A 20,165-nucleotide genomic window follows, 5' to 3' on the forward strand; every position below is an offset into this window, starting at 1 on the left:
GTGGGTTTCATTTCTTCAGTCATTTATCTGAACTAGAATATGTTATTTTATTTTCTGGTAAAAGAGCAGATTAAAGCAGTTTCATTTTCCTCCTCCTCCTACTACTCCTTCATCTTCTTCCAGATCTGATGAGCAGGAGAGAAAATAACTCCTGTTTGTTTATTTTTGCCTTGGACCTAAGACGCAAGAAAAAGCGTCGTTGTCAGAGACTGATGTTCCCTTGTGGGAGGCCAGGGAGTTGGCCAGCAGTTACTCTCCTTAAATGGTAAAAATGGCACAAATACATGAGGCAGGAAGAGGTCAGCTGAAAAATGCAGAAAATAAACTTCTGAAAGCGAGATGTTCCCAGGCAGCAAGATACTGTATTAACCTGCCAGAGACACCCATAATCGCTGTGTCTTGGAAAGGAATGTGTCATACGCAAGGTGAAATATATGAACCTGTCAGGGCAGCTGGCCGCTTTACAAAATTTCAATTACCTTTTCGCCCACTGTCATAAGGTCACTTCAGCTCTCCGCTGAGCACTTGGCTTTACAGCATTGTGCGTGACATTTCCCTAAAGAGACCAGGCCTGTGCGGCTCATAACCACTTAACCCCTTGGGTGACACCTGAATCACTCTGATATTGTTTCCAAAAGCAGCAGAGAAACCGGAGAGGTTAAGCAGAGAATTTGGTTTCCATACCAGATAAATAAAGCAAAGCAATGCTTCTCGCAAGGAAAGTACAGATGGATTAAATTAAGCCATCTGCGAAAAGGCCTTTCTTTTTTGAGACCGAAAACTTCAGCCTGAATGTGAAATATGTTGCGTTTCAGGGCAGTAAATACATTTTGCTGAATTATGTGCCAATACATATGGTTGATGGATCAGGAAAAAAACCACACTCATTTATAAACTTCACGCAGGGCAGATTGGTTAGCACATTGAATATATTTGCCCAGCGCATGGTTACATTTATAAAGCTGAATAAGAGTGCAAACAGAATTGCGTTTTTTTTTTTTCAAAATGTGAATGTCTATAAGAGCTTTTTAAATATATATTCACTTTGCGAACCAATCTGCCTTGCACGAAGTTTATAAATGACCCCCACTGTCAATGCTATTTTCACGCACAACAACCTCGCACAGTAAGTGAACTCACGCAAACACTCAACTCATTTGCGAAAATTTATTTACAATGCGAATTCGCAAAAACTGTTAAGACGGGCAGAGCAGTGCAATATATTAGCGTTCAGGGAAAAATATAGGCAATACAACCATTTGGAAACAAATATGCGCTGCGCGAACTTTATAAATGACCCCAAAGTTTACTTTCTGTACCTACATTCATTTTTACTGACCTGTGTAGTGTTGGAACTATATACAAGTATGGGATCCGTTATCCGGAAACCCCTTATCCAGAAAGCTCTGAATTACGGAAAGGCCATCTCCCTTGGATTCCATTTTATCCGTTTTATTCCATTTTATTTAATCCACATTTTTAAAAATTATTTCCTTTTTCTTTGTAATAATAAAACAGTACCTTCTACTTCATCCAAACTAGGAATCATAAATCCTTATTGGAATCAAAACCAGCCGATTGGGTTTATTTATTATTAATATAATTTTCTAGTAGACTGAAGGTATGAAGTTCAAAAACGCAGAAATATCCATTATGTGGAAAACCGCAGGTCCAGAGCATTCTGGATAACAGGTCCCATACCTTTATAGATACTCTTCCACCATCCACCCTAAATACATATTTATCTAAGCAAAAGTGTACAACCTATTAATTGGTGACACGTAAAACTTTAAGATTCAAAGGACCTGACCACCACAAACTTTCTCCATTTTATCCAAATAATTACATTTTTTAAGAATGAGTTTATTTTTTTCTGTAAAAATAAAACAGTACCTTGATCCAAAGTAAGACAATATCAATCCTTATCGGAAGCAAAACCAGCCTATTGGGTTTATTTAGGGGGTTATTTAGAAAAGATTGACTCTTAGGGGGTTATTTACTAAACTCAGATTTTTTTTTTCAATATAAAATCAGACTTTTCAAAAATCACGAATTTTGCAGAATTTACTAAACCCTGAGGTTGGAAAAGTCAGAATCTGAAAATCCGGCACCTCAGAGCTGTTGAGGTTGCATATAAGTCAATGGGAGAAGTCCCAATGATTTTTTGATGTGCGCTCGGTTTCGTGTATGCCCCCGAAAATCGTGAAATTTTTGAAAATCGGATGATATAGCCAAAAGGATCATGAAGATTTTTACTTGCAAAGCAAATTTCCGGTAAAATGTAAAAGATAAGCGTAAAAAAGCAGAGCGGATTTAATCAGAGTTTGTAGCAAAAATGTGTGTTTATAACCAAAAAATAACCTTGAAAACTCCAATTTTTGTCCAAAACACAACTCGAACCTTAATAAATAAGCCTCTTAATGTTTACATGATTTCCAGTAGACTTAAGGTATGAAGATCCAAATTATGAAAAGATCCATTATCTGGAAAACCCCAGGTACTGAGCATTCTTGATAACGTGTCCCATACCTGTACTGTACGTGTGAACAATCCAACAACATTTCCTTCTATTAGTAACCTTCTTATGGGATGGGGGAAAACAATTAAATGTAGGACCACGAAAAAAGGTTGGAACCCAAAGAGTCAGGAAACCATTGACAGGATTCTAGGACACATTATACACGCCAAAGCATTAATAATGATAAATGTAACAGTCATAAAAATGGTACAGATCATATTTATATATATATATTTGTTCAAGTACTGCAATAGTCAGCAATTTTTTAGTTATATTCCAGTAGAAGTCTGATTTTTTACTGAAACTACAAGTGGTGTTCTGGCATGGATCTATTTATTTTTCTTATAGAATATCCTATAAATTATATCCTTATAATTGGAGCTCAGTGATGTCATCAGTTATAATTGGAGCTCAGTGATGTCATTTCTTTCACTTGACTCAGTGAAACTTACTTATTATAATAAAGTACCTCCTGTTATTAGAAGTCACCTGGGAGTTCCATGACCTATATATCGATAGCTTTCAGCATTGTGCTTTTATTTGGTCACAGAGCTGGTGGCTTATAATATCCTTATATTTTACAATAGGGGGCACTTTATTCACTACATACATATATTTATATATGTAAGATTTATACTTAAAATACTTAATATTTAGAGACACAACTGTGGTTAAATTAAACTCATTAAGGTTGCTTACTATAAAAACCCTATGGTCAAATTTGCCCTGTGTTGACAGTGTCGGACTGGACCATGCGCACTGACGCGCATACTCATCCCGGCAGGGGGTGCCAGAGGGGGCCAGTAGCCCCGGTGGGCCCCAAGCCCCCAGTCAGACCCAGTGTGTTGATAAATAATCCCCAGTGAAACTTACTTATATATAATAAAGTACCTCCTGTTGAAAAATATGAGGCTAATAGAAGTCGCCTGCGAGTTCCATGACCTATATATCGATGGCCTTCGGCATTGTGCTTTTATATGGTCACAGAGCGGGTGGCTTATATTTTACAATAGGGGGCACTTTATTCACTACATACCCATATTTATATATGTAAGATTTATACTTAAAAATAATATTTAGAGACACAACTGTGGTTAAATTAAACTCATTAAGGTTGCTTACTATAAAAACCCTAAACAGTAGAACCCCCATTTGACATCCCCTGATTTTACGATTTCCCTCATTTTACATTGTTGTTTTTGGTCCCACCCATATATTATGCATAATTAATTTACATTTTCCTGGATTTTACACCATTTTTACTGTACTGTCAAATATGAGGATATAAGCAGTTAACTAGGAGCTCCTACACTCAGCCTGCAGCCTTGTGTCCTTCTGTAGTCAAGGAAACTCCTGTGGGTTTTCTAATATCCTTATATTTCACAACAGTGTTTCTCACTGATCAGAATTAGGAGGATAAGAAGTTCACTGTGCTGTTTAATCTGTGCAACGGCTGAACTAAGTCTTCCGCAGAGGGTAGCCAATCGATAAAAGCGATGCCTGCCCAATGTCAGTATTGACCACATTATAAATCATACCAGGCAGCTGCAAAGGGGTTTAATTTGTCCAGCCTGGAAGAAATAATGGAGCAGTGAATATGACAGGGAAGACAACGGAATAATAATTGAACAAGGATTGCAAGCTCTAAATTTATAGGCTTAAAAGGAAAGCAGAGGAAGCGGTTAACTTGTTGGCTTGAGTTTAAAGGGACAGTAACACAAGGCAATGCTGTTTGCGGAATATACAGTATTTAAACAAACAGATTTGTTTTTACATTATGGTCAAAGGAAAGCAACTTTTTGCATTATGTGCTACTACTATGGACCAGCAAAAAATGCATCAGGCTAATTTCTTTTCCATTGATTGATCCATTTATTCCTGAATACATGACTCTTGCATTATTTGAAGAAAGAAGATAAAGTCTGTTTCCTCATGCCATAGCTGTGCATAATAACAGTTTGTTAAAAGTTAACTAAGTAATACAGTATGAATTAAAATGTAAAATGAGCAGTTCAGACAGCAAAACATTTAGGTCTACTCTGTATAGTCTATTCATCAGTGTATAGCGCACAAGCACCAGAAGCAGCCTCCAAAAAATATCCAGAGAAACAGCGCTTTGTGATGTCATCAGCTCTAATAATTGCATAGTGAAGTCATGTATGCCATGTGACACAATGAAACCTGATCACCTATTTAAGAAATAAGGGGTCCTTTACAACTGTCTGGGCGGTGTGCAAAATGGGGAGGCATTACGGTAGAGTTCTGCAGCGAGTTACCCGAAAAACCTGAAGTACCCAGCGAGTTGCGGGTAGAAGTTCCAGGTGCGGGTATAGACGCGGGTCGGCGGTTCTGCAGGTTTGCGGGTCTTCTCAATAGCAATTTTTACTCCTTTTTTCTGATCATGACTACTTCTGATGATGTCACTTCCGGTTTACAATGACTGCACTTCCTGGTTTACTCATTTCTTTCTGTTCTCACCTATTTCCGATGATGTCACTTCCGGTTTACAATGACAGCACTTCCTGATTCTTGATGGTCAGCAGGTCGCGGGTCCGGGTTGCGGTAAGGTACTTGCGGTTCGGGTCCAAGTGGGTAAGAATGCAGGTTGCAGGTCCGGGTTGTGGATTGCAGGTTGCGGGTTCCAAAAAATGGACCCGCGCTGGACTCAATATTATGGCATTGCCCCTCCTACCCCACGAACATGAAATGGCAGTTATGGAGCCCTATCTTTTGCCTACAGGCTGTATATGACCCTATAATCTATTCCTCACTTATATAAGGAAATTGCATACAAACACCATGACACATTAAAGGGCACCTTTCACCTAGCATTAGGGAGCTCCCAGTGCAGGCAGCCATGTTGTACGGGGCTTAAAAAAAAAAAAGAATTTTAAAGCATGTGGCTTGCTATAATCTAACTGTGACTTTCTTTCTTTAAAACAATGCACCACACTCTTTTATTCTCCTCCAAAGCAAACACAAGGGGTTGTAAAATAATAATCAGGGACTTCAGTCCTGACTGTTGCCTATCGATAAACCAGTGAAAGGGCTCTGAGCAGCCACTAATTAAGAAATGATTAATTCCCAAGCAGGGTTTTATTAGGGATGGAAACGATTTTTTTTCACCTATCTTGTTTATAATCAGAGCATTCATCAATTTCGTTGAAGGGTTGGCTTCTAACTTTTCCTCTGCTTCTCTGAAGCCCAAGATGAGTTTTTAAAGGAAAGCCGTTCATTGAACAGTGGGCAGAATTCATTTAATACAATGCTAACAATAGTGGTGCACAATCCCATCAAGGGTGGTATAAGGCATGTAAATAAAACCAAAGTATTGGACTACAACAAAAAACATTATAGCAATTTGACAAAGGTTCTATTATCCTTTATGCATGCATATGGGTCGTACTTTAGGGGTCATTTATCAACACTGATCAAATTAGCCCATGGGCAGTAACCTATGGCAACCAATCAGATTGTTGCATTCATTGTTCTACTAGCTTTTAGAAGCTAATCACTGATGGGTACCTGCACATGGGCAAATTTGCCCAGTGTTCATAAATGAGCCCCACTGTCTCCTACTTTGAACATCACTCCAGGAGTATGTGGGTGACTGAGACAAGGAAAGTTTTTCGAGATAGAGGAAATAACTCCATGGTAGCTTCAAAATATGTAATTTTATTAGGGATCCACTATTTTGGATTCGGCCGAACCCCGAATCCTTTGCGAAAGATTCTGTCGAATACCGAATCCGAATCCTAATTTGCATAAGCAAATTAGGGGTGGGAAGGGGAAAATATTTTTTACTTCCTTGTTTTGTGACAAAAAGTCCGGCGATTTCCCTCCCCGCCCCCTAATTTGCATATGCAAATTAGGATTCGGATTCGGTTCGGCCAGGCAGAAGGATTCGGCCGAATCCAAATCCTGCTGAAAAAGACCGAATCCTGGATTCGGTGCATCCCTAAATTTTATAAAAACTGGATATTTTAAGTGACAGGGAAAAGTACATGGTCAGTTTCACACGTGTAAAAACTAAAATGTCAATATTTAAAAAAAATCTTATTATTGTATGATAGGAGAGGTTCACCTTTAAGTTAACTATTGGTATGTTATAGAATGGCCAAGTTTTCAATCTCCCCGAACTGCCTCGTGAGGCAACTTCGGACGACTTCTGAAAACGCATTGCCGCGCGTGCTTTAGCGAATGCGACTTTTCATTATAGAGGATGGGAAGACACGTGGAGGCAGTTCGGGGAGATTGTCGCCCAGAAGAAAAGGCGATTAAACGCCAGGCAACAAAATCTTCCCGAATCTCCTTGTGTGAACTAACCCTTATTATGTACAGTTTTTATTTTACTAATTGCCTTATTCTTTACAGCTTTCATATGACCCCATATCAAAAACAAATGCTATTTAAGACAATTTGTTTGTTATTGCTACTTTTTACTACTCATCTTTCTAGTCGGCCCCTCTTCTATTCATAATAAAGACTCTTATTTCAATCAATGCATGGTTGCTAAGGTAATTTAGACCCCAACAAATAACTAAAAATAAAATAACTCAAAAACCACAAATAATAAAAAATGAAAACCCATTGCAAATTGTCTCACTCACTCTCTACATTATACTAAAAGTTAATGCAAAGGTGATCATTCCTTTTAAAGTAGCAATAAACTGCATTGATATGGCTAGAACATTTGGGGTAGATTTACTAAAGGGCGAAGTGTCTAACGCTGACGAAAATTCCTATTTACTAACGGGCGCTGGCGTAAATTCACTAGCGAAGGAGACTCTAGCGCTACTTTGCACTCTAACGCCAGGCGAATGGATGTAACTACGCAAATTCACTAAGATGCGGATTTTAAAGTTGCCTTCGCCACCTCAGACCAGGCGAAGTGCAATAGAGTAGATAGGAGTTCCTCAAACAAAAATCCCAAAAAAACTCTGGCGATTTTTCAGTTTTTCAGGGTGATAGGCTGCAAAAGATCGTAAATTTTTTTTAGGGTACCCGGCTTCCCCCCTACATTTTCTTACATATGGCTCATAAACTATACACTGGGCTCATGTGTAGGGCATTATAACAAATTTATTTTATTAAGGTTCCCTGGGCTTGTGTAATGTAATGTATTTGCTTTGTCCATTGAAATTTAACTTCCTGCCCTATGCAAATTAGGCAACGCTAGTGAAACTTCGCCATCGTTCGGCACCCTGGACGGCAACTTCACATTTTAGTGAATTAGTGTTGTCCTGGCGAATTTTCGCCTAGCAAAGTGTGGCGATGTGACGATCTTAAATTGCTTATCTTAAATTGCGACTGTCCCCAAAAAATGGTTGGGAGGTATGGTATAATAAAATTCACAGTATGAAACTAATCAGTAATTCATCTAGATTAATTCTGATGATTAACTGAGAGATTATACTTCAATTCTGCTGAAGTTGTTGATTTCTGACAACCCCTAAGCTTAAGTACTCTTCAACAGTCGCCCAGAGCCCACTGAGCATGTGCAGAGCCACTGACTCCCAAAATATGGTATATCAAGGTCAGGACAGGGAGTGCTGCTGTGAGCAATGTGAAAGCATGCCTCAACACTGTTACAAGTCTGCAGAATTTTTGGTCTGGTACAGTATGGTCCGTATACTGTATAAAATAATGCATTTATAGCAATGTTCTTTTAAGGCTCCAGGGTCTCTTTTAAATACAGCAGTATATATGTTTTGTGTTTTTCTCTAGCACTCTTCAAGCTGAATGACAGTTCTGCCATGTCTGGAAGATGCTTTATATAAAATGTACTCAGCCTGTCCATTAATATTACAGAGCTTGCAATTGGTATATAGATCACAGATTATGAAATCCATTTTCTAAATCAGCCATTCTGCTAATCAGTACAGCATAGATTGTAATTCCCAGGGAAAGCAAACCCCACAAACTATCATCTAACAAGACCACCATCAACCACATGCTCGAATCTCTGTTGCTTTATTTTTTTGTCTTTAGTTCTGTGGAGCTGATTTATCATTATTTTAGGATTGTGGGCCCCGATGCAATCAGTTGATAAGGGCATTTTGTGCAACTAGGGAGCTTAGAGCAGAATTGCTATGAAATTCCATCCACTAATTCCCTATCTGCGCAAGTACTGAGCTTCATAGAGCTAAGCGCAGAGTAGACTTATTGAACTGCTGAGCTATAGCGAGAAGACTTTACAGATTCAATCTGAATTCGTAACCCTAGCTCACAGTATCAAAAAGGTATATATAAATGAAACTAAAAATTCCTTGTGTCCGTATGACTGAGTGCAAGACATGCAAAGGTTTTTATAATGACCAGCTCTCAATAAGAAAGCGTTGAATGGGTTTCCACATAGTGAAATGGCATGGGTCCATAAGTATGCACATTCTGATTAGACATGTTGGAAAATCAAGTGTATTTTCTTTGTATTGTCGAAACTGGTACACAGATCTGTCCATTCCTGGCTTAAACCAAGGTTCTGAATCGGGTTGAGGCTCAATAATTTCAAGTTTTAAAGTGAGGGGTGGCCAATCCCTCTGGCTGAGCCTGCGGCTAAATTTTGAAAAGAGAAGAGTGAGTTGTGCTGAATAGTATTGTGTAATTCATCTATACTCATGCAGCCTTACTCATATATACAGTACATTCGCTCTTGTGGACTATCTGCCCTATAGGTTAGGGTGGTTTGGAGAAAGGTAAAGCTCTAAGAAGCTTTGGAGAACTTCATATCAATATTAGAAGGTGTCAGAAGGATATAAGAAGCTATATTTACCTGCTATATTAAAGTTGCCCTAGATGAATGACAGACTATATTGCTCAGAATATATATAGAATATATTGCTATATTGATCCTTTTCGTGGAGTATTTGATTCATATAGCAGCAGTATGATTGAAACCCCCAGGGGGCCCCACAGCTAACATTAAGGTAAGACATTGCTATATAGAAGCCCCACACAAAAACTAAAAACAGTAGCACAAGATATAACTGTCAAAGAGCTATGCAACTGAGCTGAATGTTCACAGGCACCAAGGTCACTTTAATTGTCACTTTAATTGTGTTTAATTAGAAGTTACTGCAGATTTTCAAAATACGGGTATGGGATCAGTTATCAGGAAACCAATTATGCAGAAATCTCTGAATTACGGGAAGGCTGTCTCTCATAGACTCTATTTTATCCAAATAATATGGATTTTTTAAAATTACTTCCCTTTTCTCTTAAATAATAAAACAGTACCTTGTACTTGATCCAAACTAAGATATAATTAATCTTTGAAGCAAAACCAGCCAATTGGGTTTATTTAAAGGGATACTGTCATGGGAAAAAATTTTTTTTCAAAATGAATCAGTTAATAGTGCTGCTCCAGCAGAATTCTGCACTGAAATCCATTTCTCAAAAGAGCAAACAGATTTTTTTATATTCAATTTTGAAATCTGACATGGGGTTCAACATATTGTTAATTTCCCAGCTGCCCCAAGTCATGTGACTTGTGCTCTGATAAACTTCAATCACTCTTTACTGCTGTACTGCAAGTTGGAGTGATTTCACCTCTCCCTTTTTCCCCCCAGCAGCCAAACAAAAGAACAATGGGAAGGTAACCAGATAGCAGCTCCCTAACACAAGATAACAGCTGCCTGGTAGATCTAACAACAGCACTCAATAGTAAAAACCCATGTCCCACTGAGACATTCAGTTACATTGAGAAGGAAAAACAGCAGCCTGCCAGAAAGCATTTCTCTCCTAAAGTGCAGGCACAAGTCACATGACTGGGGGCAGCTGGGAAATTGACAAAATGTCTAGCCCCATGTCAGACTTCAAAATTGAATATAAAAAAATCTGTTTGCTCTTTTGAGAAATGGATTTCAGTGCAGAATTGTGCTTGAGTAGCACTATTAACTGATGCGTTTTGTAAAAAACATTAAAGGATCCCTTTAATGTTTACATGATTTTCTAGTAGACTTTAAAGTATTAAGATCCAGATTACTGAAAGATCAGTTATCTGGAAAACCCAAGGTTACAGGTCTCATATCTGTATACCATAACTACAAACTACAGCATATTTTATTATATATTTGCTTAATCACATGTCAAGGAAATTGCCCACTAGTAGACAAAATCAGATAAGCCATGTTGTGGCTGCCCCTGTGCACGGAAATAATTAGTGTATAATCCAATCAAGAAAAACCAGCACCAAGGGACTTTGAATATGAAAAAAAGTTGTATTTAAAACATATGTATCACCGACGTTTCGGTCCCTGTTGGGACCTTTTTAAAGGTTGAAAAAGGTCCCAACAGGGACCGAAACGTCAGTGATACATATGTTTTAAATACAACTTTTTTTCATATTCAAAGTCCCTTGGTGCTGGTTTTTCTTGATTGGATTATATATATATATATATATATATATATATATATATATATATATATATATATATATATATATATATATATATATATATATATATATATATATATATATATATATATATATATATATATATATATATATATATATATATATAACGGCAGTCTGGAAGCCGGCACAACTCGTCAAATAGTCATAGTTGTCTGGGTGCAATAAGCCAAAAAATTAGGTAGAGTAATGAAGAAGCTCGCACTCTCAGGACTTATCAAAAAAGGTGTTTATTTAGGTCAAAAAACAACTTACGTTTCGGCTCACACTCAAGCCTTTCTCAAACGTTTGAGAAAGGCTTCAGTGCGACTAATCGGCTCTTCTGCTGGGTGATAATCTCCCGAACTGCCTTCCCCCTGCCTGCCACCATAATGCACTCGCTGCACTTTGATTTCCAAAGTAGCCCGAAGTTGCCCTAAATCTCCCCGAATCTGCCCGTGTGCTTGAACCCTAAGAAAATGACCCGTATGTATGCTACAAGCTTAATTTCATGTAGAAATTAGACCAAAAAAGACAGGGACTGATAATAAATGATCACACAGATCAAAAAGGACCATTTAGGAAAATTACCAAACATCCACTATTCAAGAATGAGCCTTTTGCAGATTAGGAACTTTATAGGCGAAAGCAGCCATAATAATGTGGTTTAATGTATTCCTTCCACATCTGCCAGACAGTTCCACTTTTTTGTATTCAGAGTCTCATATCAGATTAGTGATAAATACAGACTTTTGTTTTACTTTGGTTTCGTGCCAAGATGCTGTTTTCCAAAGCAAAAAGAATGCACAGGAATATGTTTATGGCTTGATTGGGGATACAGACTGGCATTATAACATGCCAAGCATTTCCACCAGCTTATTCCATAGAGAACTCTGCCAGATTTATGGAAATAAACCCCTGTAAGTCACTATAATTTACAAAAAAACAATAGGAAAGGCAATGATTTCATGGAGTGGGTCCTTGTGCAGCAATCTCCCCCCTCTATATTGATCATTTTTACAGAAATGTCTTATTCTGATTCTATCATGATATGTGCTGGAGTGTCCTTAGACTAAGATATTGACAAACATTGGCACGTATATAAATAGGATTCAACACTAAATGAATGAATGGCAGGACAATCTAGAATGATGTAGAATAGGAATAAGTATATGAGATGTTGTTTTGCCACATGCTCTAATCTCTGTTGGCTAATTGAATTTTAATAAAGAATGCACCCCCCTCTCATAAAATATGAGGATATAAAACTTAGTCTGGAATTCCGCAGCCTGTGCTTGGCCTTTGTCTTTGTTCCTTTATACATACCTCCCAACATTTCTGAAATAGAAAGATTTGCCGTGTGTATTGTGGCAAAAAAAATTTGACCAAGCTCATTTTTGTGCCTACACCCCCTAATTACCATGTTAATTTTACAAAATTTGGCAGGTTATGAAAGTTTGAACACATTTCTCTGGTTTTTATATGTTATTACAGTTTTGCTAATGATGGTGAATTGCCCTTTAAGTCACAGTTTCCCCAAGTGCCCTGCTTATCTTAAATTGTTACAATTACTTATTTGCTTATCTTAAATTGTAATAAAAGTATCAAAGTACAACTGTCCCATATTCTGGGCTCTCTGCCGAAAGCAAATTTAGTTAGAAACACTATCTTTTTCTGGCTGTTCAGTGCAGGAGATCAAAGAACACGCTGGCGATTTTTTGCTAGCGTTAGCCACTTCGCCATTTAGTAAATTTGCCCCCAATTATATTTTGCCGCCTCAGATTGCATCCGACTTGTCATCTGTGTTTCGTCGCCGCTTGCCGATCAGATAAAAAAACGGCCATGGAGTTCAGCCCTAATGTGCAAATGAACCCCAGGTGCAAGTGCAACTCTACCTTGTGGCCACAATCAGACTGGAATTGTGGAAGATAATGCTCCATTCTGGAATAAAAACATGGCAAATTACGAAGAAAAATTTACTTTGCCCAACAACGTTGCTAGGAGTGCACCCCCTTCCAACTGCAGATGGCTACCTCGTGTCAATTGTGGCACTTTGAAAACAAATATATTTTTTAGACAATAAAGTGCTTGCCAATATCACGACAGCAGAGCTTATTTATTAACTTTCAGAATCGTCTTTTGATTTGATTCATGCCTTGATTACATCCTTGTTTTTGTCTTTTTTATTTTTGCAGACATTGTAAAAATCACAGCAAAACAGCATCTTGAAAGTTAATTAATAAGCCCCTTAGCTGTGTGTGAAGATTAAGTAATGATGATATAAATAATGCTGAGGGTAAGCAGTTCTGTGCATTTCAGAGGTGGAAACAAATGAGATAAAACTCAACAGAATGTACTCCTTTTCCGTGCGGGTACAACCGGTATCTCAATTACTCATACTGTATGCCCACTATGTACAAATTGGAACACAAAGCCCCCCAGCATAAATACTTACAGCTGGTAATTTCAACAAATAAAGACATGAATGTACAGAGTGAACAAACCATAAAAGACTTGCAGGTTACATACAATGTAATTCTTTCATTGTTGTGTTAATGGCTCATATTTGCTGGCACTTAAGTGCTTACATTGTGTTCCTAAGGTCTTCTCAGCACCCCGTCCCAGCAGCCCCTGCTTGTAGGCTTTCTGCACTGGAAACAAGTAGAGTAAGTCACTCGCACTAATCCACCCGCGGCCCAGTGGAAGACTCTTGGAGCATCTTAAGCTCCCAAATGAGCAGAAGCATCACAAAGGCTCATAATGCAACTCGGCATGGGTTTTATATCACGCAGATTGTAATCAAATAAACTGAAATACACAAAGCCAGGACAAATTATACAAATATAATAAATACTTGATTATTCAGAGGAATTGCCAACGAAATGGTTGTCGATTGAATTTTTAAAGCTACTTTTTTTTCTTCAAACCTCAGGTGTTGTGACTGGATCTTTCCCATATTCTTTGTTATTGCTCCTGGGCAAACTTATTGCCTTTTATTATATACTCAATGTAACAATGTGTCGAAGTGGATAGATAGACTACAAAGAGTGGTGATAAATGGAACATTTTCTAATCGGACCAGTGTTGTTAGTGGAGTACCGCAGGGCTCTGTACTAGGTCCCTTGCTTTTCAACTTGTTTATTAATGACCTGGAGGTGGGCTTTGAAAGTACTGTTTCTATTTTTGCAGATGATACTAAATTGTGCAGAACTATAGGTTCCATGCAGGATGCTGCCACTTTGCACTTTGTCTAAGTTGGGAAACTGGGCAGCAAACTGGAAAATGAGGTTCAATGTTGATAAATGCAGGTTATGCACTTTGGCAAAAATAATATAAATGCAAGTTATACACTAAATGGCAGTGTGTTGGGAGTTTCCTTAAATGAGAAGGGTCTAGGGGTTTTTGTAGATAACAAGTTGTCTTATTCTGAGCAGTGCCATTCTGTGGCTACTAAAGCAAATAAAGTTCTGTCTTGCATAAAAAAGGGCATTAACTCAAGGGATGAAAACATAACTCTGCCTCTTTATAGGTCCCTGGTGAGGCCTCATCTGGAGTATACAGTGCAGTTTTGGACTCCAGTCCTTAAGAGGGATATAAATGAGCAGATACTAAGTGCCACTAAATTGGTTAGAGGGATGGAAGACTTACATTATGAGGGTAGACTGTCAAGGTTGGGGTTGTTTTCTCTGGAAAAAAGGCACTTGCAAGGGGACATGATTACACTTCACAAGTACATTAGAGGACATTATAGACAAATAGCAGGGGACCTTTTTACCCATAAAGCGGATCACCGTACCAGAGGCCTCCCTTCAGACTAGAAGAAAAAAACTTTAATTTGAAGCAACGTAGGGGGTTCTTCACAGTCAGGACAGTGAGGTTGTGGAATGCACTGCCGGGTGATGTTGTGATGCTGATTCAGTTAATGCCTTTAAGAATGGCTTGGATGATTTTTTGGACAGATGTAATATCTAAGGCTATTGTGATACTAAGCTCTATAGTTAGTATAGATATGGGTATATAGAATTTAATTAAAAGTAGAGAGGGGTGTGTGTATGAATGCTGGGTTTTCATTTGGAGGGGTTGAACTTGATGGACTTTGTCTTTTTTCAACCCAATTTAACTATGTAACTAACTATATGGGACCTGGATTTTACTATTGAGTGTTGTTCTTAGATCTACCAGGCAGCTGTTATCTTGTGTTAGGGAGCTGTTATCTGGTTACCTTCCCGGTGTTCTGTTGTTAGGCTGCTGGGGGGAAAGGGAGGGGAGTGATATCATTCCAACTTGCAGTACAGCAGTAAAGCGTGACTGAAGTTTTTCAGAGCACAAGCCACGTGACTGGGGGCAGCTGGGAAACTGACAATATGTCTAGCCTCATGTCAGATTTTAAAAATAAATATAATCTGTTGGCTCTTTTGAGAAATGGATTTCAGTGCACAATTCTGCTGGAGCAGCACTATTAACTGATGCAATTTGGGAAAAAATATTCCCATGACAGGATCCCTTTAAGGCTTATTACCATCGCCAAATAACTGCACTTCCAACCATGTTGCTCTAAAAATTCTTCATCATTTCATAGCTATGTGTTACCTAAATTTTGCCAACAGCACATGCCACAGTTAATCATAGAGGAAGCTCTCAAAAACACCAAAAAACTCACAACATAAAAGCCAAGGAAAATATGCTCCACCACCTTGATGAATAAGCTGTCCTGACAATATTACATTTGTATATCTAATTAGATTTAAAACAACAGAGATCATCTTCCATGATAATTTCAATGACCTTGTAAATTGTTCCCTATCATTCACACAGTTGATTGTTTCATAAAAATTCTATTATGGCTGTACGGGATCTATATGGCTATTCCATTTCCCACAGTGTTTCATTTAAACAATTCTTCTTTAAAAGGATTCTGTCAGCAGAAACCATGTTTATTCAAAACGCATCATTTAATAGTGCTGTAAACAGTGACATTTAGAAAATAAAAACAATACTATAAAAAATTTATGACATAATCCCTTCAAACATGGTGCTCCACATAACAAACAGAATTTGTATCTGAAAACTAGCAATGGGCGAATCTGTCCGTTTCACCTCGCTGAAAAATTTGCCAAACTCCGAAAGAAGCCAATGGGCATCAAAATAATTTTGTTTTTACGCGTGCAACAAATTTTACACGTTCAACTTTTTTGTACAAATGCATTAAAGGCAATGGGCGTCAAATTTTACACACACTACTTTTTTGTTGCAACAATTTTTTTTGTCCCCGGGAATACATGCCATCACTACTGAAAACCCCAGGGCCAAAGCAGTTCTAATAGTGCCATAGATTCTTAGTTGGATTGAGATCAGGGCTTTGACTGGACAACTGTAGGACATTCACTTTTTACTTCTTGAGCCATTCCAGTATTACATTGAACTTGTGTTTGGAATCATTGCCCTGCTGATCCTTGTATTTCCTTGTGTTTGGTACCATCTATTCATCCCTCTGTTTTTATAAGATAGACTGTCCAAGCTAAGGATTGATTCAACTTATCAAGAGCTTTGCATGACACTGGCCTTTATGGGAGGGTGGGTAAAAAAGCATGTATTTGAATAAGCTGTCATGTGGGAAAAGGTATAGCAGTCACACAGCACCAAGATAAAGCTTTCTGGTCTAGACAGGGCCCCATCACAATCACCCCTAAGGGGATTGATAAGCAAGATAAGAAAACTACCAGCACTCACCACTCACTCAGCCGGAGTTAAGGTGGCCATACACGTTACAATTACAATCTTTCCTGCGACCATTGGCAATTGAAACATTACAATTACGATCTTTCCTGCGGCCATTGATTGAAACTTTTGCCCTTGCAAAATTTTAACAGTTGTAATGTACCTAACATTTTCCCGCAGTTGTACAGCTACAGAATTGGGAAAGTACAATTGGATTATTAGCTTGCCTCCTCAACCTTCCAACTTCCTAAATACTTTCCTAATTTTGTAGCTGTACAAATGCGGGGAAACCTTACCGTTAGTGGCATTAACAACACGTAAAATTTTGAAAGGGCAAATTTTGTAGAGTAAATGTTGTACAGTTGAAGAATGTAGCCCCTGATTATGAAAAAAATACTAGGTTGAGGAAGCAAGCTAATAATCCAGTTGTGTCTCAAAAAACTGTGAATGGAAGAAAGATTATGGGTAGGTGTGTCTCTTCCAGAATGCTCAATGAGACACATCAAACATGGAGGATAACAGGGGATGTGTTCACCCAGGATAAAAACTGATGAATGATATCACCTATGATAAAGGGGTGGGTCTGAGAGTTATCTATCCAGGAAGTAAGGCCCAGAAAGTGTGGGGTAGAGTCCTGCGCGGAACCAATTTCTTAGACCAGGATCGACCCGAACCCGCAGCCCGAACCGCAACCTGCATATTTACCCACTTTGATCCACTACACGACCCGCACCTGCCTTATCCGCAACTAGCCGACCACCATTAAACTGTTTTGTAAAAATTTAACAGGAGTAAAATATAGACAACATTACATGAAATAAGAAATTTAGATGAGACCCGCAACCTGACCTGCAGACCCACACCTGAACATCCTCTGCTCATTCCGCAGGATACCTGCTTTTTTTACTGGTACCCGACCCAGCGCAGGACTCCAGTGTGGGGGATAAGAGCTTGTTCACTTTTGGGAAAGCAAAAAAAAACTCTTAAAGACAGTAAAATAATTGTCATTTTTGCTGGACTGAAATTGCCCATACAATAGCTGAGGCACTGTTAAAAAAATGTCAAAGGAACAGTCTGTCCTGGTTTCAGAAGAACAAACTTTGCTTTGTTATTTTCCTATTTGTGCAAATTGAAAAATGGCTGTTTGTGGAAATCCCTGCTGTGAATAAAACAAAGAAGAATACCTGCTCAAGTCTTACCCTTGCGTGTCAATGTCTCTTCCTTTGAAAACGGTTTTGCCCCTTTTGTCATTTGAGTGAATTCTCACAAAGAAAAGAATTCTGAAGTCTCCACCACAGCTTTAAAGGTTTCCATCGAAAGAATCAGCTTAGGGTCTAAACAAGCCAATACACGCTCCATAAATATAATATAAGATACTGCAGCAAAAGGACAGAAAACTAAATGTTACTGTTTCTTAGACTTAATTTTCTTCGGAATACTGTTGATGCATATCTTTCCGCTGCAAAATTGGATGCAGTACAATTGGGTTTTATTCCATTTTGCTTTTTCTGGATCAATAGCCTGGTAACTGGGAATAGGCTGAACTTGAAAGACTGAAGTATGTTTTCGCTTTCCCCTGCTATGTCACTGTGTAAATATGCATGCCATTCAATAAGAATCCAACATGACTAAATTAAATACATCATCTAGTTATGTAATTACTGAAAATTTGCTTTGACCTTCAGAATTGGTACTGAGCGCAAAGTGTACTGAAGTTGCCCCCGTTAACCTGAGAAAATAGGGTCACAGGGCAGCTTCTGTTCCTGCCTCAGACCCTGATCTGATTCCATTCTCGCAGGCTGACGCAAAGCCTAAAGCGTTTCTAATACCATGGAAAAATAAAGTCAACCTCTTGGAAAAACAGCTCGCCAGATGTTTAAATATTTCTTTATTCCACTTCTTAAGAAATCACTGGCAGCATTAACCTAATGAAACAAAGAAAAGGATATAACCTTGTTTTTATAAAGTTACGGTAAATGACTTGATGGAAAGCAGACTCCGTCAGTGACGTGTGTTATGTAACTATTGTGACATTTTTTAGTCACATTTGAATATTCAATATGCAGCAGCGCTTAGGCACTTCATTATCCGAAGTGAATTTGTAAACTGTAAATTGTGGCTAACCTTGTTATTTTACTTTGCAAAATGTACATAACAGTACTCAAAATCTGGGCACAGAGACAAGATGAATCAAAGATGAATGTTATCCCACATTTTAGGGTGCCCAAAGTATGTGGCTTCAAGAGACCCCAACACACACATATATATAATATTTTTATATCAGTGCAATTACTAAGGTGACATTACAATGCCATATGTATTTGGAAAGATTGTATTTGGTGATTTCTCATGAACCCTAAGCTTAGCTTCTAAATGGCAGCCTAGAGCACACTGAGCATGTGCAGTGTCACAGACACTCCTAGCAAAATAAATGGGGTGCTGTTGCGGACAATGCCCAAAGCCTGGAACATTACTATTATTAAAGAGCTGCTGAAGCACTGGACTGACACAGAAAGTTCAGTATATAAATTACAACATATCAAACCTTATTCGTTTAGTTCTCCTTACGCTTGATCATAAGCCACAGAAAGTTAAAGGAGAAGTAAAACAATGCAAATGTTCACCTTTGCACCAAGGTTGACAACTGCCTTATTTAACTACATCACTTTGGTTTGGACTGCGATAATCTGTATACGAAAAAATGTTGTATGTTTTTTTTTTTTGTATCTGTTAAGTCTGTGAGTGTTCTGTAAGTTCTAATGAGGTATTACAGTGCCAGCATCCCTGTAAGATCCTACAGAAAAGTCACCCTGCAGCATAAGATCTTTTTTTAAATTGTGAGCATTACAAAAGAGAGAGACTGAAAAGAAGTAAAAAAAAAAGTAGGGAAGGGGGCAATGAATTGGGTGGAAATGCAGTGGTTTGGGGGACAGTTTTTAGTACGTAAAATATTTGAGAAGGTACATTAGCTACAAACAATATTCCTTGTACTTTTCCCCTCAGTATAAACCAGGGATTTAACACTGACCGCAACCCAAATGAACACATGTGGCATGAATTAGAATATCAGAGCTTTCCAGGCCTGATTAGAATATTTATGCTTGCCCGACCTCTTACATATGGATGGAAGCAGATACCACCATCTAGCCCAAAGTCCTTTTAAGAAAGAGAGGCTTTTGAACCTGCTCTGATCTCTATGGGACTTTATTATCTATGCCATCACATTACTGCTGAGCTCTGGAGACACTCTAAGGGCTCTTACACACGGCCGTTTTTGCCTGCGCCGAACGGAGTTGAAATGCAACATGCTGCGTCCCAACCTGCGTTTGGCGCTTACATGCGTCTGTGTGAGTACAGCCCCCTTCAAAATAATTGACTGTTTCTACTCCTGCGCTCCTCTGCGGCTGAACGGAAGAAAGCGCAACGTAGGGGAGCGCAAGCACAAAAGGCCGTGTATAAGAGCCCTAATCCATTGTTCATAAAATGACATATAAATTGCTGGACTTACTGAGTTATCTTCCCTCAATCAATCTATTC

The 20,165-nt window shown here is 38.5% G+C and overlaps 1 protein-coding gene across 6 annotated transcripts in view; it reads right to left on the bottom strand.

Moving 5' to 3' along the window:
* LOC108713861 (tetraspanin-4) overlaps positions 1 to 20,165 on the bottom strand; it is a 374,746-nt gene that overhangs the window by 303,682 nt on the left and 50,899 nt on the right. Inside the window, exon 3 of one of the 6 annotated variants that reach the window (XM_041589968.1) lies at positions 17,828 to 17,962. The exons of the other annotated variants lie outside the window; for them this stretch is intronic. The gene's annotated coding sequence lies outside the window, so the exon portion shown is untranslated. The remainder of the gene's footprint in view (positions 1 to 17,827; positions 17,963 to 20,165) is intronic. 6 annotated transcript variants of the gene reach the window in all.

The sequence above is a fragment of the Xenopus laevis genome, chromosome 4L (assembly GCF_017654675.1).
Source record: "Xenopus laevis strain J_2021 chromosome 4L, Xenopus_laevis_v10.1, whole genome shotgun sequence".
Classification (NCBI taxonomy): domain Eukaryota; kingdom Metazoa; phylum Chordata; class Amphibia; order Anura; family Pipidae; genus Xenopus; species Xenopus laevis.